The sequence below is a fragment of the Desmodus rotundus genome, chromosome 10, assembly GCF_022682495.2.
Source record: "Desmodus rotundus isolate HL8 chromosome 10, HLdesRot8A.1, whole genome shotgun sequence".
In the NCBI taxonomy this organism is placed as follows: Eukaryota; Metazoa; Chordata; class Mammalia; order Chiroptera; family Phyllostomidae; genus Desmodus; species Desmodus rotundus.
The window spans coordinates 7,969,570-7,995,875 of NC_071396.1; positions in this window are offsets into that span (position 1 = coordinate 7,969,570).

Here is a 26,306-nt window from a genome sequence, read left to right on the forward strand (position 1 = left end):
AGTCAGTCCAAACACCTACCAGTCCCCACCTTCACTGTAGAATCCAGCACTGAAAGGGAGCTGTGCTTTACCTACACACCCCTTCCACCTGGATGTACTTACCACTCCCACCGCCAGAGTGAGGTTTCCGCCCTTTGGTGCGCAGATGACTATTTGGGGCGGGGCACCTTGTTAGAGATGGGGGCTTGAACCAGAAAGCTGAAGCAGAGAGGAGGTTGAGAGGATGCTCACAAGGGACCAATAGCTCCCTTTACGTCATATGTAAGTCCCCTGCATGAAAAGAGTTCTGCCTCCCCAGCTTTGCTAAAGTGGGTGTTTCCTCTTCAACACACACACACACACACACACACACACACACACACACACACATTGTTTTGGTATTCTGTAAGCAGAGGCTAAAAAGATACACTATTAATTATAAAATGTCTTTGTGACCTAACAGACCATACCCATCTTTCCTTGAAGCAGGAAGAAAGGAAAGTTTGAGGCAATCATCCCTAGAGTCAGAAAGGAGGGCTTATTGAACGATTTCCTGAATCTGGTGACTGTGGGCAAGTGTCTTGTCTCTGAGTCTCATCTCCCTCCTCCTTACTGGGAGGAAGGGCCTGCCTACCTCAATGGATTGCTAAGAGATGATGCGTGGGAAAGCACCTACTATAATTCTTGGCACATAATACTGCCTAAAAATAACTACTGCCTCTGACAAACTGGTATTGCCACAAGGAATTTTAGACTGGGCTCTTCTGTCCTGTTCACTAGGCCGAGTTACCTTGCGGACATTCAGCTCCGGTCTGTATTTTGTTTTGTGTTTTTGTGGAGGGAGGGGGTGGGAATGAGGGAGAAGACGACAAAAACTCCAACAATGCCTCTTGATGGGCTCTTCTCCTTCTTGAACATCTAGGTTAGTTCCTGTGAGCATGGTAAGCATCACATCTTCATCTTCACCCCATCTTGTTACGACTTGGGGTCGTGGAGGCTCTGAGAAGTGGGAACCTGGTTTTGTAGGAGCCATCTCCCAGGACAGCCTAAAAAAAGATGGGCACCTCTGAGAGACACCCACAACTGAGAGAATGGCCAAGGGGTTGGGCCTCACGCAGAGCCTTCCCCAAGTCCCCCAGGGCCTGGCCAAGGAATAAAAGTGATTCTCTGGTAGGAAACACAGAGAATAGCTGTGGGTGAGTGTTAACTAAAGTTAGTGTTCTCCAGGGACGACACAGGGCCACTGAGAGGTGGCTCTGTGGGCAGGGGACATGGGGTGGATTACATGTAGCGGCGGCTACAGTCAGGCATGGGGAGCAAGGGGAACAAGGGCGCCAGTGACAACTGAGAGAGGGTCCCTTCAGCACTGGAACACTGCAACTTTGACTGGGACTCACAAACAAGACCCATGCTGGACAAACTGTGGACACCCCGAGGAGGCAGAGGCCATTAGAAGGATCAGCAGGCCCTTCCTCTCCTGTCCCAGTGTCCTGTTGAAGAGAAGACAATTGATTCCAGACCTGGCTGGTCTCCTGGGATGAGGAGCTGGAGGAGGCTGTGTCGTTTGTACGGGGTCACAGAGAAAGGACGCAGGACTGACCAGAAGCACTTCCATTTTAAATCCATCTGGCTCGGTGACACAGGAAAAACAGAGGCATGAAGAACTCATTTTGGGCTTCGGTAACAATTGTTATGAGCCAGTATCTTATTGTGAGAAATCTGTCCCTTTTACACTGAGGATCTTCGTAAAGTAAAGCCACATAAAGACGCCGCCGAGAAAAACGAAACCATAAGCTTGTAATAAAAAGACATAGTCTGACTTGATACCTTTCTTTGGTTTTGGAAATTCCCCATTATTTCTTTAGTATGGCTTCTTACACTCCCCCGTCTTTCCTTTTGGGATTCAAATTAGGCTTTTTAGATCTACTTACTGTGTTTCATAAGTTTCTTATTGTTTTCTTTTCTGTATTTTCTCTTCTGGGTTTCCTGCTTTTACCTGGATGTTTGATTTTCCTACTGACCTGACTCCCAGTCCTGTATCCTCTCTTCTGCTGTGTCAGATCCGCTCCAAACCCCATCCCGAGGCCTTCGTTCAATTACTGCATTTTTTGATACTAGCACTTGCATTTGTTTCTTTTTAATTTTCTTTAAATCTAGATTCCAGTTTCTCAAATGAAATTATCGACCATACCCATGTCTGGTAACTCGAAAAATTGGGTCCTATTTAGTTGGTTTTTATTTTATGTTTTTCTCTTTATAGCGATGCCATGGGCTCATTACTTTCGACCAATTGTGGACAGGTCACATGCAGGAGGTCACTTCATCCAATCAGGGAGTGAGCTGATTTGGGGCTGGGCTGCAGTTTTCACCCAGTTCTATTTGTCGTGTATCCCTGCTTCTGGACTATAGCCCTTCGGGGGTCCTGGTGGAAAGCCTGGGCTGTTTGCTAAGGCCACTTGTTCTTGGTAAATCGGAAGGTACAGCATTTGTCTCATTTTATCATGTGATCCTAGAAAACTCTGCTTTTATCATCTTTTGTTTTGGTTTTGGTTTTGGTTTAGCTACTTAGCCTAGAACTCAGAGCAGCATAACAATTCAACAACTGTCTTGGGGGGAAAAACCCTCTGCGTCTTCCTTCTCATTAGACCTTGGCCTCTCGACTCCTGGCTGCCTTGGAGACCCACACTCTAACACTTGTCTCTCTGGCCCCAGATACCGCTAAAGGCTTCTGGCTCCTCCGGCCCCTACCAGCAGCCACTTGCCAAGAGTCTCTTGTTCTCTACCAGGAATCAGCAAATGCTTCACAGGGAGGAAAACAACCTTAGTGAATCTTAGCTGATCTGTCTGAGGTTCCTTTGTCTCCAGGACCTTAAGTCCCGCAATCTTGCTTGCTTTTGCAACTCACCAATAACCTCAAGAAAAACAACAACAACAACAATTTTTTCCCTATTTTTATCAGGCTTTTTCTAGCTCTTCTGGGCTGAAACATTGGTCTGCTGCAAACTCTTATTATAAGTCAAGGTCAAAGGCTTGAGACTCCTTGAAATTACATGTGGGCATGTTCACAAATTTGAAATCCAGTATTTTTCTCCTTCCTTTTCACTACTGGGTTTCCCATGCACTATTTATTTGCACAACATGCAAAGAGTAAGTTAAAAAGTTGCCAGTGGGCACTTAGTCCTTGTTTAAGTAGACCAGGGTCCCACCAGGCCTTTTGTCTAGTTGGTCTAACTCCATGCCCACACGCCATCCTCCTTGCTCTGCTCTATCTTGAGGCTCCTTCCGCCCCAACTCCTGATTTCTGCCTCACCGCCAGCCAGACTCTTGCTCTTTAGACACTAGCTTCTCCAGTTTAGTCCAAGTTTCACGAATGGTACTGGATTAGAATTACCCCTCGGGGTGGGCTAATCAAATGTTACTAAACTTGTTATAATTTAGGCTTTGGCCATAGATTTGGAATCATGGTTGTTCTGACGAACCCCAACAACTGGTATTTTTAGTAAGCACTCCAGCACCCGAAAACCACCGTGAGGGGCATTTAGGGTACCCAGGCTCCTACCCCAGAGCCTCACACTCTGGTAGTGCCTGGCTTCACTGTGACTCTCAGGCAACAGACAGCACTCATTGAGAGTTTAACTAATGTGATTTTTGGCTCTCTGAAGTGATCCCTGTTCCCTGGGGGAAAATAATCAGAGGATTATATAGAATTATCTCCCCCAAAGGCTATGAGGACACAGACTGTTATCCAGGCGAGGTGGCAGTGTGGCGGATTATGTGACATTTCGTCTTTGCTACTCTCTCAGCCTATTTAGAATGTAAAGCTAAACTCAGAAACACCTGCCATCGATTGTCTGAACTATTCATGGGCAATCTGGAAAACCCTTTCTCATCTGATACACGTCATCTCCCAACATCTTAAGCTATTATTCAGAACATTTCTATTCTTCATTTTATACTTGGGACCGTGAGCCAAGCCAAGAAGACATTTTTGCATTCCCCCGTCTCCTCCCTACCAGCACTGGAGGAATGTCAACATAAAAGAAAAAGGAATATTATTTAGGGTGGCCTGAGGGGTAATAAGTAGGATTAATGGGATGCAATTGAGCAAAGGAAAATTTAAAGCGGACATCAGGAACATTTTCCGAAGATTGAGATCAATGATCCTGTGGAATTAAGATCCCAGGGGAGGTTGTAGGAGCCCCATTACTTTGAATCACTTCAAACCAGACTGGACCAAATATTTGAATATAATCCCACCTTGGCAAAGAGTAGACCTGCAATGGCTGGAAGATGGAAAAAATGACCTAATAGGTCTTTTCCATCCCTGACTCCTATGAGTCATCCAATGTATGCTGTGCGTCACACAGCCGGCCAGACCCGGGTCATTCGCTATACATTTCAGCCACAAAATCCTCCGATTCTGACTGTGTCCCAACTAAATGGCTACCTCAGCAGGGGCTGAGGGCTCCTTGGGGATTTCTGGTTAGTTCATAATCAATTAAATATCAGCAATGAAGGCAGACATCAGTCAGGAGCCGAGGGTGGTGAGTAACTGACTTCTTTCCCTGCCCTCTGGGAGGCTCACTCTCAACCCTTTGCAGACAGACAGAAATCTTTCCACTGCCTGTGTCGTCGGTAACGCTGCCTTTCCGGCTCGGCTGGCCTATGGGCTGTGCTGGGACCGCCCCCTGCTGCCGCTCCGGGTCTGCTGTGGCCTCTGCAGCCCGCCCTCCCTTTCAGCTGTGTTGCTCTGAGACTCTGTCCCCCTCAGGCTGGCTTCAGGACTGTCACTGACCCAAGCCCCAGAGCGTTTCCTTAAACAGCATAATTATCATTCCCTTCACTCTGGTTTCAAGTACAATTATAGCCGAACACCTAAAGCTGATCAAAGCAGAACGTCTCTGGATTCCAGAGGGAGGGGCACCCACAAGCACTTTCCTTCTTCCCACCACCCTGCCCCATTCCTCCTTCCCTAGGCTTCAGAGAGCAACACACAGGAGTCGTGGATCACACACAGACTGGACCGCTTCTCCAGGCCCTTCTCTGTGCTTTCCTGCCATTTCACAGTCAGTGAAAGCCACAAAAGGCAGACAAAATACATGTGGCAATTCCAGGCCTGGCGGAGCCGGGTCGGGTGAGACAAGGCAGCAGCCCCGGGGCCATGGTTTTACATATTCTGTCCCCTTCCCCTCCACTGGTCCCCAACTGCCCCTGCTGCTGGTGGCTGAACAGGGACTGGAGAAAAGGAAGGCCGGTCACTGCTAACGAGGACTTGTGTTTCTGGTTAACTACACTAACCTTAACCATTGTTTTCCTGACAGTAAAGAGAAGCAGGAGGCGTCACCTGTTCCCCCTTTTGCATCTCTCCTCTCTCGCACGCTGCTTTTGTAATTTCAAGTCTGCTTAAGCGTGCATGACAACTCTGTTTTGCAAGGCACACAGGGAAGTGTGGAGGAGTATGCACCCAGGCCAGCCCCGGCCCTGCAGCTGCAGGAAGCTCAGGCAGCACCCACCGCTTCCCCTTGAGGATGCCTCAGACTCTCCCCCTGACCTGGCTTCCCTATCTTAGCTTTCCTCCTCTGGTTCCCGCAGTGTCCTTAGCTAAAACTCTAAGTCTTTCTAGCTAGCCAGGAGAGAAGGAAGTGGATTCAAACTCAAAGCGGTCTGCTATCCCAGCCCAAACCTGAAAGCCCTGTACATTGCTCTCGATGCCCTGCCAAGCAGCCAGAGTTCTTACTTCTGCATTTCAGGTTTCAGCCCGCTCGGTGCAGACCTTTGGTGGTGCAGCCAGGTCCAGAATGGGGCTGGGCCTCTGACTGTTTCCCTCTCCTTCCTCCACCCTTCTCCCTGGGTGCTTCGCCGTCAAACAGGCTGTGACGGGAAAGGAGCAAAGTCACCTGTCCTTCCACCAGCCCACTGGTTAACCTTCTTCCCCTTTACTGTCTTGAAGCAGAGAACCTAAGGCTCCTTAGTTCTTTTGGTCCATTTAGTGATTTCCTACATTCCTAACAAAGGAAGCCCTGGGTTAGGAGCAAGTTTAAAGCCAGTCCGCAAACCTGGAAGTCCCTGAAGCCCACCTGGGCAGGAGGCGTTCGAACCAGAAGGGCCAGGAGACAACCTTTGGATCCTTCCTGCCCCTCCTGCCTCTTCCTGAAGGAGAAGAAGAGCAACCTAAGGAGTCTACGTTACTGTTCGAAGCCCCATGGCGTAAAGCAGAGAGTTGGGAGTGAACTGAGGCTTGACTTCGAAGTCCACCCTTTCTGGTTTACTCCAAATTATGAATTCTCACTTAACATTGTCGAGAGGTTCTTGGAAACTGTGACTTTCAGAGAAAGGACGTATAAGGAAACCAATGTTACCACAGGCTAATAGATAGAAACAAGAGTTCAATTCCTCTGGCCTGTTTCTGGTCACAAAAACACCCCAAACTTCTACATAAAGACCCAAAACACTTCTAATGTTAAAGGTTGTGAGCTATGCGCACACTTTAGAAAGATGAATAAAAACAGGTAAGATAACGATTCTCTAACCCTCTGATGACAGTTCAACGTCAATGGCTGGAACCTCTCCTGGCAGCTCAGGGTACAAGTGGGACCCATGCTGGACAGGACGCTCTTCCAACATAGGGCCACACTCGTGCATCCACACTCACGCCTGCACTCACTCACCCCGGGGCGATGCAGACACACCCACGAACCTCATGTGTACATCTCTGGGATGTGGGAGAAAACTGGAGTCCCCAGAGAAAACCCGCACAGACAGGGACACCATGCCGACCCCCCGCAGACGGTGGTCCTGGCCCTTTTCTCATCTACATTATAAGGAAGCGACGTGGAATGAAATAGTGTTTTCAAAGGCCCTGCTGCACTCCTGAAAAAGTGGGGCGAAGAGCTCAGGGACCAGTCTGCACAAAATGTGGCAACTCTGAGAGAAAAGGTTTGTGCAGGAATTTGCTCGAAGGGCAATCTTTCACGAGCCAGTCCTCAGAGGGTCTTTTGTGAACACATCAGAGATGTAGGGATTACAAACATTTAAAATCCATATGGGTCGAAAAATGGGGGCAGGAAAGATCTTGGCAAACACACTTGCTTTCTGAATATGTGTGTGTGTGTGTGTCTGTATATGTATATATATATTATCAAATTTAAAACATTTGAAAAGCAATCCCAGGCGTTCAGCCTAAACCACAGAGCGGTTCATCCGTTCACATTAATAAGTTCCAACCCCTCTGTTGTGTGGTCTTTCCCTTCCACGGGTTAGGACCCCACGGAGTCTGTTCTGCTTCAACCTGAATTCTGCCTGTTTTATCCATTTTTAAGAGAGGTCTACAGAGAGCCAATCTCAGGCTCCCATCCGGGAACCCAACTCCCAGGGGTCAGCCTTTAGCCGAATGGTTTCCTTGTATTTTAAAGTGTTTTAAGTTCACTTATAAATAAATGGGGCTATACCGGTGCTTTTGTAATGCACATCATGAAAAATGAACAGTCAGCTTAAAATAGACTTTCTTTCACTGCCAAGTGCATTACGTGAAAAATGTGCTCCATCTGGCAGGACAGACCACGGAGCCCTGTGGATGGAGCTCTGATAAGGGAGCGCTCTTTTGTGGTAGGGGAACGCCGCGCAGGCCCAGACCTCACTCAGGACAGACGCCGCGATCCATCTCGAACTCCACAATGGGACAAGCCACCCTCTCTTCCTGGCACACAGACCCCCCTTCCTCTAAACAGCAGCAGCCAGCCTTCAGGAGCCTGGAATTAATCACACTCTGCCTCATCTTTCCTCTCAGTTTTCAATGGGCCCAGATCAAGAACCTGCAGAAGGTCCGTCTGAACCCTGCAGCCTGAACCTCGAGACCTGAATTCAATCTCACTGTAGCTGATACCTCTTGGGGCTTTGAACTACACATTTTTCCACTCCTGTCGAGCTGATCTTGCACCCAATTCCTTTCGCTTCTTTCATTGTTGCCCCTGGAACTTTGCTCATTTACTGCCCAACCTGATGTGTCCTTCAGATCTCTTTCCATGAGTTCATTTCCATTGTTTTCTTCCAAGTCCACTACAATGTCCAGTTTCTTACAGATGTCATCCCTCACCCTATCCAAATGCAAAAGTCTTGTTCTTCGAATGGAAGGACTTTCATATTCTCAAGCTTTTCTCTCCTCTGGCTTTCCTTGTCCCTTTCTTCATATTTAACAGATACCTAATGTGGGAGGAGCTGGCAACTTAAACCAAGTATAACATGGCTGCTAATTTGAGTCCTTCCAGTGAGTGCTTGCACCCTTTCTGAAGTGACTTAGTTTCCTTTCTAGGAACACTGTCTAGGAATAGCTATGCATCTATCTTGATTACAATTCCCACCAGAGCTCTGCTAACTAACTCTCTCTTTTCTGCTAAACCAATACTTGGTTACCCCTTGGAGAATCCTCGGAGTATTTGCATGTTAGTAGAGAACCTTCAAATGAGCCAGTGTTCCCTTGAGCCTTTAGCTGGAGCCACTCCCCACTCCATCCACACACCATGTCACCCAGTCCGGCCCTATTCACGGTCAAAGGCCTGGAGCTATTCCCCTACTTCTGCAACACTGTCCAATCTGGTTTTTTTTTTTTTTTTAATTGACTTTAGAGAGAGGGAGGGAGGGAGAGAGAAACACTGATTTGTTGCTCCTCTTATTCACACATTCATTGGTTGCTTCTACTGTGTGCCCTGACTGGGGATCGAACCCACAACCTTGGTGTATCAGGATGGTACTCTAACCACCTGAGCTACCCAGCCAGAGCGACCACTGTCCAATCTTCTCTGTGCTTTACCCTCTTGGAGGTAAAGCTCTGACTCACAAGGCAGACAGAAACAACTTGGAATCCTGAATTCAAATTCAAGCTTTGGCACTTACTCACTGTAGGGTTTATCACCAAGTGAGGGATTTCAACAAGTTTCTTTGTTACACGTAATACTACATAGACTGTTGTAGTAGGCAGAGTAATGCCCACCCCCCAAGATGTGTGTGTACTAATCCCCAGAACCTGCCAATATGTTACTTATACGGCAAAAGGGACTTTGCAGTTATGACTGAGTTAAGGATCTTGAGATGGGGAGATTACCCTGCATTATCCTGGAGTGCCTGATGTATTCACCAGAGTCCTCCACACAGGAAACAGACAGGAGCGTGAGTGAGAGACAGATTTCAAGATGCTGGCCTTGAAGATGGAAAAGGCCCGCCTGTCCAGGAACTCAGGTGCTCGCAGAAGCTGGGAGAGGCAGGGGGTGGGCCCTCCTCCAGAGCCTCCAGGAGGGGTATCACTTTGCCAGACTATTTCTCTTTGCCTTCCTATATTTCCCAATTTCTACATATAGTAATTGATTTCACAACTAGAGATAACTGAACATTGTTTTGTTTTAAACCACCATAAGCTATAATAACAAGAAGAGGCTAGAAATAGCATTTCAAGGAGCTGAGATTTTGCGAAGTCTTCAGAAAAGCCAGGAGTGGGAGGGGATGTTACTTGAACACAGCTGGGAGGACGCTCTTCTGCGAGGCGAGATGAACTCACGCTCTAACCATCTGAAAAGCTTGTGGTTGAACTGATTACCTCTTAGAGCGCCGGAGGAGGCCGACCAAAAATGCCCCTGATGAGAAGGCCACCCCTTCTTATGACAACAAAGCTGGTCTCGATGACCACTGGAGAACTGAATATGGCCTACTCTCCAGGGAGAAGAGATGGCAGAGGTTGGTGGAAGTATGATTTTGGATGGGTCTGGAACTAGTCAGGACCTGTTCCTGCAGGCCCCGCCCATGGTGGGGGCAGATAAGAGGTCTTGATGCTCTACCCGACCCCCTGTGGGCGGAGCCAGGGAGAAAGAGGATGATACAGCCTGAGCTCAGTGCGCGGTGCGCGGTGCGGTGCGCGGGAAGAACCACTATAAAGAAAGAATTCCTAGTACCTGGGGATCGTTTGAAAGGAGTGATCAAGAAAGAAATAAAGGTAAAAAAAAAAATGACTACCTTTCTGAGCCAGACGGCATCACAAAAACGATAGAATGTCCCTCAGAAACACAGTTATGAGTGAAAGTGTGTCTTAGGGGGAAGACTGTGCGTTTGGCTTTTGATGTAGCAGGTGAGCCAATGGCAAGGTGGTTTAGTGCACTAGCCGGAAGCTGAAGGAGAACACGGGACAGAGGCTAGGGCTGGGTGCGGCGCATGCAATCATGAACTTTGTGGAGAACTCACATGCAAATTGAGACTGCGCGCCTGTCTCACTCACAAATGAAGTCACACTCATATTACCAGTGACTGATAAAGGCTTAGGCCTTCTTTTTACTATATGTGACTCCCATTTCACAAGTGCATCGGGTTTCTAGGCTCACACTGCAGAGTTCCTCCTTCTTGGGCGGTTAAAACCACTGACTTTGGTCTTGGACATTTATAACCTGACTCGTGATGGGTTATCACAGGCTGGGAATTAGTTTTATACAATAAGGAAAGGTTTCTACTACATAAGAAAGCAAAATCCACTAAATCATATCACCGACCTGCGCTGGTGGGAAACTAATTCGTTCTGGTGTGGGAGAAGTTTCTTTCATCAGCATCTCTAACAAGGCATTTGATTAGGTTGAAACCAAATGGATAAAATCCAATGGCTAATTCCATCATTTTCCAGGTGTGCGATTTCACAGAATGACAGAACGTTCGTGGTGTGAATATTTGTATCTCACAGAAAGTTTACCACTACATTTTGTTTAAGTCACAAGAAACCTGGTCTCTAGTCCTGGTTTCTCCCCTCACGGATTCTGTGAGAGGAGACATATTATTTATCTTTCTTGGGCCTTCTTTTTCACCAATAAAATAGCAGTGGTCCTAACTCATAGTGCTAGCATAAAATAAGGCAATAAGTTACAGTGGGATCCATTTGAAATGTTAGCCATATTTAATTTTCGGTACACAGTGTATTTTTAAAAAAATCTCCTTAAAACTGTGCAAAAAAAGTGTTAAAAATTATATACTAGGTGGCCCACTTGATAATGTTTTATTTGAATGTTATATGTTTTCTTTAAAAAGTTAACAATCATTAACAACCACACCTAAAACAAAAACAAAAGCAAACTAAGCAAACAACTAGAACAGGAACAGAACTACAGAAATGGAGATCACATGGAGGGTTATCAACAGGGGAGTGGGAGAGGGAGAGAGGGGGGAAAGGTACAGAGAATAAGTAGCATAAAAGGTAGGTAGAAAATAGACAGGGGGAGGGTAAGAATGGTATGGGAAATGTAGAAGCCAAAGAACTTACATGTATGACCCTTGGACATGAACTATAGGGGGAGAATGTGGGAAGGAGGGGGTGGGCAGAATGGAGTGAAGGGGGGGAAATGGGACACCTGTAATAGCATAATCAAGATATTTTTTTAAAAAGTTAACAATCACATTCACACCTGGTCTTGCCATGTATATATGCACACACGTGCATTTCAGCTCACACTCACACACACACACAGTGTGACTATGCAGATGGTGTTTCTGGTGTCGACTGCCACCTGCACTCATCACACAGTTGTGAAAGGTGAAGGTAATAGAATGATCACAGCTAATTTTAATTAAGTCAATAAACAGCAGCTTGAGACATTCTCAGCAAAGATTTACATTTTGTTCAGGGTCATTCTAATTCCACGATATCAGACCTTTCTATGAAGTGCCTTCTAGCTCTTTAATTTATCTTTATTTTCTGGAATTGAGTAGAACATTTTAATTTTATAATTGTGTCCAGGATCCATATTTAAAAAGCATCACCTTTACTAAGTCTTACAGGTTGAATGGTGTGCCACCCGAATCCCTGTCCTGACCCCCAGCGTCTCAGAACGTGACCTCCTTTGGAGATTAGGGTGTTTACAAAGGTGAGCAAGCTGAAAGAAGACCATGAGAATGGGTACTAATTTCTATTTTAAAAAGAGAAATTTGGAGACCGACAGGTACACAGAGAGAAAGTTACGTGAAGATGAAGGCAGAGGACAAGGTGAGGCTTCTCCAAGCCACAGAACACGCAAAGATGCCAGCACCCCCCAGAAGCTAGGGCAGGGGCAAACAACAGACTCTCCCCCACAGATGTCAGAAGGAACCCACCCTGCAGACACTTTGGTCTTGAACTTCTAGCCTCCGGAACTGTGACAGTGCGTTTCTGCTGTGTAAGCCACTTGACTTGTGGTGCTTTGTTATGACAGCCCCCCTAGCAACTGCAACAAACAGCCCCTCCTCCCATTTATGAGCTCACTGACCAAACTAACAGAAGGCTTTGAAAAGCATGTGTTTAAGAAAAGCAATGTTGTAGGGGTATTCAAAGCCAGTTACTAAAAAAATAAATAAATCTATTACCAACAAGATATTATTTTTATTCAAAGGCTGGCAGTGAAATTACTTGGAATATTTTGGTTAGAACAGATTTCTTCTTCAACAGAATTCCAGCCAAGTAGTGTGAGCATGGGCTGTAAGCCAGGATATAGAAATGGCTTCATGATGGAGAACAGAAGCTTACAATGGGATTGAATTAAAGCTACCTCCACCTTTATTTAGCTTTTAAATGTGATAATGCAGTGAACATATCCAGCTCCAAGCCTGGAGCATAGCAAATGCTCAGTAAATGAATCTAAAATCAGAAACCTTTGAAGTCCAGATAGTCACTGAGTTTGATCTTAAAGGGATAAATGGTTTTAAAAAGCTGTTTTACATGAACTCTGCTGTGATCAATATTTGCTATTAGCATAGCTCCTGAATAGTTCTCACCAGAACAGGGAAGGGAACTTGGGGCTATTCTCACCCTACCCCATGAGACGGCAAGCGTGCAAGGCTACGAAATCGGGCTCTGTGGTTACCAGCATCCACCTAAACACGCACTGCCGAGCACGGGTTAAGTTGGGGTGTCCAACCTTCCTTTCCCTGGGTTTCTGCCATCCATTCTGCATTATCTCAACTGCAGTTCCTAACGCAGGTCCATGTGATGGTCTTGTGTGTATGTTTTCCTAGCAGACTCCAACTCCCTCAAGGCAACTAGGGTCTTTCTTCTTTGCGAGGGTCTTTCTTCTTTGCGAGGCTGGGGCTTAGCTGAGTGCCTGCCATAGAGAGGCACTCAGCTCCAATGGCAAACATGTGTCTGTGTTGAGAAAACTTGTGCAGGATGACATTATATCATGTAAAATCTTAGCTGGTTTACTTTCCTGCCGCACGGTTGCTTCAGCCTTGAGTCCCATTAACAATCAAAATGTTAAAACTGCTAGAGTCTTTAAATATCGTATTTTACCTGGTTTTTAAAATAGCCCCCAAACATAGGCAGATATTATTATTATTACTATTTCCATTTGAAAAGTGACAAAATTGATCCAGAGGAAAAAAACTGTTGCAGAGGATGATTATAGGTGGTTATCCGCCCAAACAGGCTCACAGAGTGGACGTCCAATCCAGCAATCCTGTGCCGGCCATTCTGCCGCCTACCACCGCTGTCACGTGATGTCACTGATCATATGCTAGTTAACACCATTGATGATGCAATTTGCTAAAGTGGCCCCGAGAGCACGAACAATTCTGGATCTACTGAAGCCCACCCGAAGAGTTTCGGTTGTCTACACAAAGACAGAGACTCTCCCCCAAATGGACGAGATACGGGCTACTTAACGAAGGATGAACACTCTAGGAGGTAATACTGCAGAGACAGCACACGGTGGGATCAGAATAGGCTGTGCACTGGAACATGGTGTATACCAAACACCCTTGTGAGTGGAATTCTCCCCCCGAAACAGACCAGAAATGGCAAAAATAGGACACGCGCCGGGCAGTCTGACTTAGGTATCCCACCTCTGCATCCCCTCAGGGTTCGTAGGTTAACTAACCTCTAGGAGTTGCTTGTAAACCCGGACCAGGCCAACAGCAAAAACCACTGACCTGAGAGCTAGTACAATTATCTATCTATCAATTCATGTATCATCCTAGTTAAAAGTATTTTATATATAACATACATATGTTTATATATGTTTATATATATTCCTCCTCCTTCTCCTCCTCCTCCTTCCCTCTTCCTCCTTCCTCTCTGGAACAAGGCATTTTAAAGACAATGAAGGCAAATTTTTCAATTGTTCCAGAAAATTTTTCTGGCCATCTTCTTTTTACTCCCATTGCCCTCCATTCCCACCTGCGTTACAGAGCTCCTCACAGTCAGTGTCTCTCTCTTCTCCCTCCAGCTCATCAACAGCAGGTACGTTTTATCTAACACACACCTGGCACACAGTTGATTCCCTATCGTTTTTTAAAAATAAAGTAACAAAAACATTGTACTGAGTCAGCATGATAGAGCATACAAATTCTTGAAAATTCACAAAGGTTTCTGTAAGTTTAAGATTACGATTCTGTCGTGTTTGGTCAGGGAGGTGGTGCCGTGTGAGAGTCTGTGTTTCTCAGTTACTTCAACCTCCCCAGTCAGGGGTTCTTGTTATTGGGCAACCCGGCGCCCTCCTGTGAAGCTCAGCTGACACTTGGCATTTCTCCACTCTAGGATCATCACTATCAGCATGTGACTGGGTAAACTTTATGGACCAAAAGCACCAATTCTGTTTGATATCATATATATATATATATATCTCCCATTAGATTACCTTTTCGTGGAAGGCCGAGCAATCCTCCATGCCACTGGGCTGTAGCTACTAGAGACAGGACTTCCAGGGATGGATCATCACTGGCCAGCAATTCCTTCCTCTTCCAACCTCTAGAAAAGTGCAAAAAGTTAAGTTACTAAGTGACAACTCAAACACATTCAAGGAGGACACTCTCCTTCAGAGACATTCAGAAAAACAAGAACACCCTTCCCTTATAAAACACCTTTCAGAAATATGTGTTGTCAAATCATAACTTAGTTTGAATATCCAGTCATTTCTAGCCTTTCTAATTATCCAATGTTACTACTTGGAATCATGGTTGCCTGACACAACTCTTTTCCCTCCTCTGAATTTCTCCGCTGTGTAGACGCAACTCTGCTGAGACCTGCTGGACTAGGTAACCCGAAGGAAACTTTCCGACGCGGTAGGGCCCCCACCCATCCTTCCCCACACTTCCTAGTGGAATTTTGGAAAGCACCGATGGCCTTTTAAGGGTACCACACCTCAAATTCTAATTTTTCCACTCCGTGGGCAGTTCTTCCTTTCTGACTCCGTTCTCCAGCAAAGCCGACCCAACAATGCCAGGCACTTCCCTTAAATACTTTAGCACCTGGATATCAGCACCTGCAGCTGATCAGGGGAAGCGAGATCACCTTGGGTGTGTTCTCACAAACCACTGATTCTGATTAGTCCAAGGAAAAGTACAAATGACTTCCAGCTGAAGTAAAGCACATCCCCATCCCTATCCAACTGGCTCCAGTGGGGAGAGCTTCCTGTTGGCTCCCGGAACAGACCTACTGCCTTCTGACCAGGCCTTGGTTGGAGTTCAGGGAGTAGTCATGCGAGGAAACGCCCTTCTTATTCAATCACTGGAGAGGGGACTTGAATAATCAAGTTCTCTAGTGTCACTCCAGCACTAGACAGATGCATTTTTGTCATCGTGGAGTATAAATAGAGCTGGAAATGCCTGTAGAACAGGACAGAACAGCTAAGTTTCCTCTCTGATGGGTTGCCAGTATTTTGAAAATGTTTCCTTGCTCTTTCATGAAGGAGCATCCTCGATTTGGTTGATATTTTGGTTGAGGAATCAGACTGGTCCTCATTTTATAGATTCATTGCTTCTGATTAAGAAAGCGAAGTCACCTGCACAGTGCCCGCTTCTGCTGCTTTTTGGGCCTGCGTATCTCCTCCGAACCCGAGCCTGGCAAATCTCTTCCACAGCGTGGCTTACAAGGAACTGGAGAGTCCCCACAGACACGTCCTCACTGAGGGAGTCTCTTGGATCCATTTGGGATTGTTACGTAGTTCAAGATCAAACCAGCTGAGGCATTGGGTAGGAACTGATCGTAGGATGCAGTTTTGGGGGATGAATGAAAGTATGACTCAGTTTGACTTCCTACTATCCCCAGAAGTGTCAGCATACCGTGGGGGAGAGCAGCATATAGGGGGAGGAGACTCAGTACAAGGCATCCTGAGAAACCCTCCGAATTTTTTATCTGCTTTTAGGCAATATCCTCTTTACCCTTGCTGGATCTCTGCGGTGAAAAAGCATGGAAAGCAGGCTCCTCTCCCCCAATGACTGCATTTTTATTACCCAGTTTACCGTCCCTATCAGTACATTCTTGAGTAGGCAAGTCATTTCACATCAGTTCCCTCGATTTGGCGTCAGATTTGTACTGGTTTTGCCTGAGAAGAGTGACTGTATGTTACATAGCTTACTACTTAAGTATGCAGCCTTCGGAAATGAAACCCACAATGAGTGCACAGAAATTTAAAAAAATAAAACACAGTATATCAAAGAATGAATATAATTTAGAAATCTCTTCCAATTCCTTTATTTTCCTGGGGCATAAACCAAGTCCCAGATAAATGAATTGACTAGCAAATATCTCTGAGGAAATCAGCAGTGAAGGGAATCAGACAGATTACGCCACCTCAAAATATGTCCCTGTGGCTTATGGATTATTTTGAGCTGAAGGCAATAGAGAATCAACTAATGTATAAAGAAGGCTTCTTGCAATGTGCCTTATCTGACCAAAAGCTGAAACTTCTCAGGGATGAGGACGGCCATGAATCTTCCTCCCAGAGAACTTTGATGGCCGGGAAGGAGATGGAGAGTCAGCACCGAGATGAGTCTCCGTAAATGAACCTCACTAACAGAACCCTTCTTTTCCATTACTTTCCCCATATACAAACCTTCCCACAAGTGACTGCCTCTAGAGCCTCAAAGCCCCTTTCCCTCTGTCTAGTCACTTCCCCGCAATTTACTGCCCTTTCCTAAAACAGCCTACAAGCTTCCAAGTGTGACTGCTTCTACGGGTTTTCACTTCTCTTTTGTGACGTCCCCATAATAATGTACTTTTTCTTCCATTAGCCTGTCTTTGTTGGTTTAATTCACATGTCCCGGCTACAGAACCTAAAAGGGGAGAGGTAAAGCTTTTTCCTCTGTTACAGTGGCAAAATTAAGACCAACACTCCCTGGTCTTTTGATACCCTGTGTGGCAGTCACAAGAAAATTTTTTAAAAACCCAAACTCATATTCTATTTATGAAAGTTTCTTAATACCTTAAAAATCTGTTTCTCATGTTTATATTTATATTTCTGTTTCTTGTTGAGAACATTTGGAGAAACGAGAAGGAAACAATTCAAAATTAATATGAGGGTCTACTTTGTTGAGGATACCATTTTCTTTGAATTCACTAGGCCATTTTCATATAATGATCAACTCAGAAAAAAGTTCTGGGGTGCCTGTCCCACCTCCCTCATCGCCCCCAGCTGGTGTTTATGTAAATACATATGGGATAGCATGCAAGAGTTCAAGCTTTAAAGTCATGTAGACCTGGGTTAGTCCCTTCATTTACTGCATATAGACTGGTTATGGGTGCTTTGACAGTATTTGCAGTGTGTATTGCCCCAGCAGACAGACTGCTTGAGGGACCTGCAATGTCAACCTGATATTCCTCTTAGTCCTTTGAAAAGCTGCATCATGTCCGCAGCAACATTTAAGTGAACGTAGAAAATCCAAAAGCGATTGCGTAGGGTGAGCCTCCACGCGAGGGTTTCCGCATTCGTCAAGGAAAGCCAGCCTACGCTTTAGAGAAAGCTGTGCGGTTTTTCAGAACCAGCGCGAGGAGCTGATGGAATCCTGTTGGAATGGCCCAGCAGAGGGGGACTGACTCGAGAAGGCTGCGCTGCTTATTTATGTGTAGAGTTTGATGCTAAAAGGTGCCATTAAAGGTGAAGACCACATCTAGTGTCAAAGCAGTTAAAATATTAAACGTCCCTAATGACTGCTTTTAAGTCACTGCTATTCCTTACAAAAACAAACCCGTGCTAGATTAAGTGCGGGGCACTCACGGGACAAATGATACCAGTCGTCTGGATTTCTCATTATGGAGCTTCTGCCAAGTTCTGCCTCTGCCAAGGATGATTTAACCATTCGGAGTGTCAGACTGACCTTGCACTTGGGGAGGAGGGTGGGGAGAAGCCTCGCCGCCTGAGCATTGTTTTCTTGAGTTCTAAAATATTGAGGAGATGAAACCGTAAGTTTGACCATCTTTCTCCACCCTCGTAGTTAAACTCTACACCCGGCATAATCACGCTATTAAAACTACGCGTGCTGGAGGCCTCTTCATCTTCCATTTTACTAAATCAAACAAGGGCTTTTAAGAAAGGTTTTAGAGGACAGTGGGAGAAAACAGAGATAAAGGGATTAGAACTCCAGAGCTGGCAAAATTAGATACGATGGTCCTTTAATTGGAGGTGTCTGTTTATGTGGTATTTTTAGCCTCCTGAGAAATATTAGGCTGCAGTGAAAGGCCCGTGTAACAAGGAGTGAAATACTTTGTCTGAGCCACAGGTCTGCACTTCTGAGTGCATTCGAAAAAGAAGGCCCTGAGTGCCTCTAAACCACAGGTGGCCAACACAAGGCCCGCAGGCCGAATGCAGCCCTCCACTTTGTTTTAGCTGGCCTGGCGCCTTGCTTCGACCTGGGGGCGGCGGGAGCTCTCACTTAACTGGTAAGGAGTAGTCACATGTATACAGTCCTAAAATTACATTCGGCCCTTTGAAGGCAACCGAGAGGCTGATGTGGCCCCCGGTGACAATGAAATTGACACCCCTGTTCCAAACATAAGTAAGCACAAACAGTTTTTTAAAAAGGTTTTATTTACTTATTTTCAGAGAGAGGGGCATAAAGAAAAACTGTTCTCCAGGAAGGAGTTGGAGATCTGTGGGAAGTGAAATTCATGGGAATTTCTCACTTATCCAGGCTGTTTTACAAGTCACATGGAAACAAATTCTCCATGTAGACCTGGCATTCGCTGATAAGACATTTTCTACCTGCTCTGCAGGTCCCGCTTGTGGAAAAAGCAGGAGTTGGTTTCCCCACACTTTCTGACTTCCCCTAAAGCCAGTAAAGTCCCAGGGAGATGTCTGGGGCAATTCTATGAGTAATAATCGAGCTCTTTTTCAAGAGCATCTATTCCCTGTCAAGTATTGTTTTATGTGATATCAAATTTAATTTATTATTCATGCAAAACTTACGAGGGAGGTTTCAACCCCATTTACCAATTCAGTCTGAAAGACAATGTAAGGATGTTGCTTATGATTGCACAACTAGTATTCTGTGGAAATGAGGTTCCTGTTAGCTTTGCCTCACTATGAAGCCCAGTTCCCTACAACATGCTGTCCATGCCTGTCCAGGCCTGTCCCAATAAACACCCTGGTGGGTAGAGGTGGTTATAAGTTATTATTTTTCTTCACTATGCCTCAGTTCTTTGCTTATGTGGTTATGAATTTAGAAGATGCTGTAGAATCTTTCATGAGATAATTTTGGGGGGGAGGGGGTCCGTTTTTTAAATAAAAGCTAATTTGGAAGAATGGCTTATATGCAGTCTTACTCAGAAGGTGCTCTGTGATCCTAGGAACCAGCAATGAACTTGACATTCGTTCATTTGTAAGTTCCTTGCTCAGAAAGAGGCTTGAGAGCCCGATTAAAATGGTTACTACTTGGTCACAACTAGATGATACGTTTATTGGACGAATTAAGTACCCTCGGGTTCTATACGTGATTTTTCAAGTGGTCCCCAGGGGAAAGGTTAAAAAATAATGAGCTACGCCACTTTGGAATAATCAGGAAGGTTCACGATCTAAACAGGACTTTAGAAATTCTGGATGCGCACAGCCCCCACGCATTTCAGTTTGGGCCCTTTTCTCTGCGTTCTCCATCTACGTGCCCCGACACTTCTTGTTTATTTTGGTGCTGAAAAAGTTTGCAACTCATTGTTTATACTGCAAAGAGTCACTTCTTTGAATTGCCTTCCCCTGGTTGAAGGGCAAAACTATGCCAGGGGCAAAACCGTACAAAAAGCTAACGTTTACCCTTGGCACTGTTCTCTTCTGCCCCACCCCAGCCCCCATGCTTGGCCTTTTAATTAGTTTCTATTACCAGCGCCCAGTGGTGTCAGGTTCCCCCATCTCCTCTCCAGCATAAAATACTCAATAAACTCATTCATACTAAAGGATCCCTAAATTAATACTATATTTTCCAGCAGCTTTTTTAAAAAAATCTTAAAAGAAAAAAACCTAGGGAGTGGATCAATGATTCCAAAGGTACAAAGGACTCATTATAGTGGACAAATGGGGTGTGTGTGTGTGTGTGTGTGTGCACAGTATGTACAATACATGTTATTCACACAATCACTTCCTTAGGGGGAACCACACTCACCCACTGGGTGCCAGGGATGGGAATGTGAGTCAGGGCAGCTGCATCTCCTAGTTACAATCAACTGTAAACCACCAATTTTCATCCCACTTTTTTGTGGGGGGCGGTTGAGGTTGGGTCTTCAGCTAGGTTGATTCAAGTTTTTTTGGTACTTAGAATGAAAAGGCTCCTGACCCACATATTAATGGGATGATTTAAAATAGTGTTGACTGAAATCTTTTTGGGTGGGCCATATTCCGGTTGCCTCTCTCCTACCCTGGGAATGTAGCTTTGCTATAACTTTTGAAAAATAACACCATGTTGATATTGTGACCTGCAGTTATTTGCCAGTAGGCGGCTGTGATGTTTCTCACCATTTCTTGTTGGTTATCTTTCAGGTGACTCAATTCAATTCAATTCAGTTTAATTAATCTGGATGAGGTGCTCGGAGAGGCACTTCTCTAGACGGTGAGCAGTAAACCATGCAGATATCACTTTGTAGTGAAACAGCTCTGCCTCTTACGGGGGTTTGGAAGCACAGGCTACCATCTCAGGTTCTGTAGGATACTCCGCAAATCGTCTTAGCCCATCTGTTGAGAATTGATAAAAATCAATGACCTGCCTCTGTTTTGACCTTTGATGCGACCAAGCGGAGGTCTCTGGTAAGCAGAAGATGGGACTAGTGATTACAAGCTGATACTTGACAAGTTCCCCGAAAGGAAAAAGACCATTTACATTTATATTGCTAGCCCTGGGTGGTCATACGAGCTTTTCAACAACACTGCCAACACTCCAATTAATAAAGACTACACAAACACGAGATGAAAGTATGAATCCCCCGGGTCTTGTTTTGAATGTCTATTTATTCGAAGTGATTATGATTGTGTATTTATTTATGTGTGTGTATGTAAACTCACACAATTCTTCATAGAAGAGTCTATAAATAGCTACCCCAACCACACTCGTTAAGTACCGCATGGATTCTGGTGGAAGAAAAGTTCAAACTGGTGGGGCTGTCAACACTCTCTTCCTGTCACTTCCTTGTTAATTGTTTAATATGAGTTTGTTTTTGGCTCCTAGACTGGTGACATTGAGTGTGACTAAGCCTTTGCCCCAAGGACCTTCCCTTCTCTGAGTTACTGACTGTTGCTTTCCATCTGGGAGCTGGGGTCCTCTTTGCACCCCAGGCTTGCTCGGGGCTCACAGTGCAGTGAGGGGTCCTCTGGGGGCAGCTCCCATCGTGAGGGCAGGTCTGCCTGGTGGTCGTGGTTGCTGATGCTCCACACTGGGCAGGTCAGTGTCCAAACATGTCAGCTGAGGACGTTCTCCTTGCTGGTATTGGGCCAAACGATACAAATCGGCTGGATGAAAAATTCGGGCAGTCAACTTGCGCTTTTGTCTACAGATCTGCGAATAACCAGTTTGAATGACTGTTTCTTTTTTAAAAATGACTCTGTTTAGGGACATACCTTATCCAACAAAACCCAGCATGCTTTCTCTGATTAGCTTGACTGGTTAAGAAAATCATATGGCAAAATAATAAGTTAATTTGGTGTGTTAACTCAAATGAAAATAAGCAACTTCTTTTTTTGTGGCTGACTTGAATCAAGTCTGAATTTTTATGTCGTCCATACCTAAATGAGATAAATTCTTTGGCGATACAAGTTACTTTAGTAGGAGGAGCCTTCAATATGTTTATTGTCTCAGTTGGAGCTTTGTTCATTGGCTCAAAGGTTGTGTTTTTTAGGAGTTGTATACTAGACTGTGACTATAGATGCAAGCTTTATTGGTTAGCTTGATCGTAACAATCTGTATATGTATGGAAAAAACCCAGGAATTATCTGGGTTAAATACCCATTATTTTCTTTTCTCATAACTTTCTTTCCTTTATAACTTTTCAATGAGTTATTCAACTTTAGAAATATAGAGGTTTATGCACAGAAGTCTGTCTTTTCAAATGACTACATCGAGTTGACTGGTAATTCTGATGCTTCAAAAAAGAAATTAGCTATCAAAATGGTATATCCAGGGATTCAGCGTGGAACTGAGTAAAATGCTAGCTACAGTTCAATGGGAGATAACATTGTAAACACTGGGGAATGGGGTTCTTGATATTAAAGAACTTATAATCTACCTGAGAGGCGCACACACGCCCCCACACACATACGCACACACATGCACACACAAGGGAGACTCTACACGACAAGCAAATGGTGTAGCCAGAAGTGCAGAGAAACCTGGAAGAAGTGGTCCCAGAGGGCTAACGTGACCAGGGACTTGAAATAGGGTTTGAAGAATGAAACGATTTATATAGTTGAAGAGGGAGAAAAAACACTGTAGGGAAAAAATACCATAAAATGAGTCCCTATTCCTCTCACAAAGGAATAGTATAGCAATATTAGAAAAGTAAAGAAGGATATGTTTTAATAAAAGGTTGGAACAGTCACCTGATGTCTCTAATTAAATCCACATGATTCATAACCTCTTTCTCTCTACATACTGGTTCAATGGTTTTCATCAACCAAATTAACAAGCTATTTGATTAAATTAGCAGGTCAACAGGCACCCTGATTATTGATGGACAATAAATCACCCCAAAACTTAGTAGCTTAAAACAACGGCCCATATTTATAATCTCTGATGGTTTCTATGGGTGAGGATTTTGGGAATGGCTGACCGAGGGGCTTCTGGGTCAGAGTCTCATCTGGTTGCAGGCAGGTGTTGGCTGGAGCTGAAGAAGTGGGGTGAGGGGTGCTAATGGGGGTTAGTCAGGAACTTCCTTTCATGGATTCTCTGAGCCTCTCCCTGTGTGTGTCCCACACAGGTTGAGTCTGGGCTTCCTCACCTCATGGTGGCCTCAGGACGGCCAGATGATAAGCGTGGCTGCTGAAGGCCGAACGAGTGAGAATTCTCACAACCCAGAAGCTCATTGCTTGCCTTTGCTGCCCTGGCCCTGAAAGCCCCACTCCGTCACCACCACCGAGTCACACTGTGTCCAGTTTCAAGGGGAGGCAACATAGACCTCCATCTTGCCATACCCAAGTTTTGTTGTGAGGAGCTGTTGCTCCGGCTGTTTGGAAATACCATCTGCCACCTACCATCGTGGGTCCTTCGGAGCATTTTGTTTGATGAAGAGCTGTCCTTGAGGAAGACACTGGTAGAAAAACCTCGAACAAGTGATGCTTGTGTTTATTGGCTGAAGTGTGTAATTTGCACTTGGAAGAGTGGATACCCTTCATTCGGACACTGGTATAACCGGGCATCTACTGATGACTCAAATATCCCATCTCCCAGCCTCAATTCACTGGTTTATAAAAATAGAACATGTAAAGGTTGGCCTTATTAATAACACATGAAAAGTCATCTTCAAACCACCACACAGGGGTTTCATAGTTTGTTTTCTTATCTCTCCTTCGTTTGAATCAAAGCCCAGCCTGGTAGTATTTCACGGCGGCTTTCCTTGGGCTGGGTTTAATTGCGGAGAGGTGTCTTTCGCTAATGAGGTTGAGCAATCTGAACTGTAACCTGCATTCCTGAGACTTGGGCTCATGTATTTTAAAACATAGCTAAGGGTTAAATAGGCTTTTGAAACAGAATAGCCTTCTTATGATTGTTGTTGTTATTGCTAGTATTTTGAACATGAAGCTTCATGTTCCAGAAGTATTTATGTCCTTGCATAAGGAAGGGCAGTCCTCCCTGAAACTGTCAAACATGAGCCAGGAGCTACATTACTGAATAGCAACCTCTCACCTGCATGAGAATTAGAGTTTCTCTTCATTCCCTAGGTTTTTGGGTTTTTTTTCCACAGAAAATTCTCTCATCTCTGCTTTGGCTTTCTTTGCCTTGTTTTCTATTCTTTCATGGATGAAACATCACCAGGGGAACATCAATTACGACGGCATGTATTAACTAGCAGGCAACCAATCCCATTTTACAAGGACCTCTGGACTGATGAGAACACTTCTAAGTGCTTCTCAATGACCTCTAAACCAGGGGTGTCAAACTCATTTCCACCAGGGGCTACATCAGCCTCACAGTTGCCTTCAAAGGGCCGAATGTAATTTTAGGACTGTATAAATATAACTACTCCTTAACAGTTAAGTGAGAGAGAGCTCAGCGCTGCTGCCAGGTAGAAACAAGGTGCTGGGCCAGGTAAAACAAGGTGGAGGGCTGGATTCGGTCCATGGGCCTTGTATTCGCTACCTTTGCTCTAAACACTTCTCAACTACCTACAATTGTCACCAACTGAAACATGTGTTTGCACCTTGTCCAGTAGGGTTCCGCTATGGGAAGGACCACTGGTGTTTCATCAAGGGGGTGGTCCATATAATACAAACTGTTGTCTACCTGAGGGAAGCCGAAGAGCCTTCACATAAGGTCCACGGCATTGACCTTTGCCTGTTATCATTGTCACCTGTGTGATGTTAATACCCTGAGTCTAGAGGGCATCCCTGGAGTTGCAATTTGGAATGAGAGCTGGTTCGGTATGATATCAAGACTACGGAACTTGGAAACCACCATGTTCTAAGAAGTTCGCTTTTTTAACTCAGCATTTCCAATCACCAGGTTAGACTAGATTGCAACTAGCTTAACTATTTAACCAGTAACCCCTTTAAGTATTTCTCCATGTGTCTGCATGCTTTTAGGGCTACAACTAGCAAGTAGTAAAACAACTAGAAGTTTTGGTTAATTCATGAAAAATTTAGGATATGATACCTTCATTTCTGGGTATGAAAAAGCACCAAAGCTCTTGAAAATTTCATTTCGGTTTCCATTTCCTGACTCTAGGCATGCATTCTGAAGCCTTTATTGGTGTCCTCCATAAGGATTAAAGGGAAGGTTGTCAATGAACCTTACCCTGGACATTACACCTGCCATAAAAATCAGTTCCACATGGGTCAAAGGTATTTCAGTGTCAAAAGATGATGATCCAGCTTTTATAAAAAAAAATAGGAGAAAATCCTTGGGAGCTAGGACTATATAAAGAGTGTTTAGATTTGACACCAAAAGCACAATAAAAAGAAAAATTAATACATTTGACCTCATCAAAATTAACTTTCACTCTGCAAAAGGCCCTGTGAGGAAGAGAAAAAGATCAAGCTACATATTGGGGAAAAAACCCTTTGCAAACCACATACCCAACAAACGCCTCATATCTGGAACACGTATATTAAAAAACTCTCAAAACTCAACAGTAATAACACAAACACTCCAATTAGAGAATGAGCAAAGACAGGAGCAGGCATTTCACCAAAAAGGACATACGGATGGTAAATAAGCACATGAACCAACGTTCACCATCATCAGCCATGAGGGAAATGCAAATTAAAACCACGAGATAGTGCTACACGCCCGGCAGGGTTCAAACAAATATTAGCGCCAACAGCACAGGCTGGGAGACGGCAGAGAAATGAGAGTGTTCAGACGTGGGGAACGAAAGGGGCGCAGCCGCTCTGGAAAATAGTTTGTCAGTTTCTTTAAAAACTCAACATGCACTTACCATATAATTCAACAACTGTAGCCTTGGGCATTTATCCCAGAGAAATGAAAACTAATATTCACACGAAAACCTGTGCATGAATGTGCATAGAAGCTTTATTGGTAATAGCCCCAACCTGGAAACCACCCAAACGGCCTTCAACAGGTGAGTGCCTGAACAAGCTATGGCACCTCCACAGCAGAAATGCTATGTAGCAGTAAAACTGTTCACACAGGCAGAAGCTGGGATCCATCTTAAAGGATATGCACTGAGTTTGAAAAACTGATCTCAAAATGCTACACTGTAAGATCCCGCTGACGCAACCGTCTTGAAATAACAAAAACTACAGAGATAAAGAGGAGTTTCACGGTGGACAGAGGTTAAAGAAGGGAGAGCGGGTGTGGAGGTTGTTCCTTGCTCTTAACAGAAATAAATACCTCCTTCTTAACGATACAGTGTTAGACCTTCCACTGAATCCAGTACATGGATTTTTTCATTTTCATTCTTGAAGTAATTG